The following is a 1,776-nucleotide window of genomic DNA, read 5'->3' as shown; positions in this document are numbered from 1 at the left end:
CCCCCCCCCCAATTCTTTAAAGCCGAAGAAGAGAAAGTCTAGTTCCAGTTTTACCCCAGAGTTCCACATTCCTGGACCTTCTGTCTTCTTATATCCCAAACCTTCACTCAAATGGGGGCTAGAGTTGGCCCTATGGGTTACCTTTCCTGATTTGTTCCACTGGGCTGCTGACTGCAAAACCACCAGCTTCTTCGAGTGGTAAAGTGGCTCCTCGGGACTTTCTACTCCTATAATGAGTTACAGCCTTGGAAACTCACAGGGGCAGTTCTAGCTTGTTCTATAGGGTCGCTATGGGTGAGCATTGACTCATGGCAGTGTGTGTGTGTGTGTGTCTTTCTAGGCAGGAGCCCTGGTTGTATAGTGAGCTGCATACTGAGCTGCAGTTTGAAGCCACCTGCCACTCTGCAGAAGGAAGACTGTTTGGTCACATAAAGACTGAGCCTTGGAAACTCAAAGGGGCTCTTTAGTCCTTCAGTGTGTTGGAATTAACTCCACGGTAGTGAATTTTGGGTTGAGTTTGGGTTTCTCAGGTACATTTTCTAGATCACAGGACAAAAATAAAACCTGCCTTCTCATCAATTTCTTCCCATGCAGCTGCACAGAAAGCTCCAGGCCGTGCTGTTTGCCATCCCCAGAGCTAGCTCCCTTTAGTCTCTCAGCTTGCCCTTGCCTTAGATGCCATGTTTCATGATCACCAATGGTCATGGCCTCTCTTTGTCCCTTAACTACAAATCACTGCTCCTTAACTCCTGAAGCAAGTATGGAAAGTAGTTTGTAATGTAGTGCTTCTATCTCATATCATTATTTCCCCAAGAAGGGTCTGGTAGTTGTGGGGAATTGGTTAACTGTGATCAATATAATGCTGCCAATGATCCATGCCAAACTGAATATCTTTAAACAACCATGATTATTATTTCTCAGTAGACTATAGGTCAGCTAGGTAATCGTGCTCTGGACCAGACTCTGTTGGTTTCCGCTGGGCTTGCTGGTGAGTGGGGTGGTCAACTAGATGATGGATGGTCAAGGATGAGCTCATCCAAATGTTGGGGCCACACATCTCGCATCTTTCAGCTGCCCTTGAAGTACTGGGGAGTGTCATGTGGTGGAAGAAAGGGTCTGAGAGAGTAGAGTTGTTCAAGGACTCAAAGGTTCTAGAGAACTGAGCATGGAGTTAGTCCCCTGTCCTGCCGATAGCTTTTGGTCAGAACAAATCACAGGCGAGCCTAGAACAAGAGGCAGAGAACTACAGTCTACCTCTGGGATGGAGTTGCTGCAAAATCACCCTGCAAAGAGTGTGAATGTAGAGACAGGTAGAAAGTTTGGGCCATTTTCATAATCCATCTTCCATATATGGCTGGATATCAAAGCAATGACATTGGCAACCGGGTCTTCTCCCTTTCTCAACAGAGCTCCGGAGGGGTAAAAGCTGATGTTCAGGCCTGGTCTACCAGGATGCAGCCCTGACCAGACATTACCTAAACCCAAACCAAACCCATTGCCGTGGAGTCAATGTCAACTACTCATAATCCGCCAGACCTTACAGATCCCATCAAGTCCTTGTTTGTGTGCTGTCCCTGAAATGAGTGTTGGCACTAGTCTCGTTGTTGTGGCTCCTGTCAGACAAGGGAGCAGCTGTGATTTCTTAAAAACAGATACGCAGAGCAGTTTGGAAAGGAGAATTCAGCCCAGGTACAGGGTCTGGGCTAGACTCCGACCACATCTATTACAAAGAAGCACTATCTAGAGCAGGCGTCCTCAAACTACGGTCCGCGGGCC

This window comes from Echinops telfairi, unplaced genomic scaffold (assembly GCF_000313985.2).
Source record: "Echinops telfairi isolate 266 unplaced genomic scaffold, ASM31398v2 ScPeMD7_5592;HRSCAF=6446, whole genome shotgun sequence".
In the NCBI taxonomy this organism is placed as follows: domain Eukaryota; kingdom Metazoa; phylum Chordata; class Mammalia; order Afrosoricida; family Tenrecidae; genus Echinops; species Echinops telfairi.
This window is presented reverse-complemented; position numbering follows the sequence as displayed.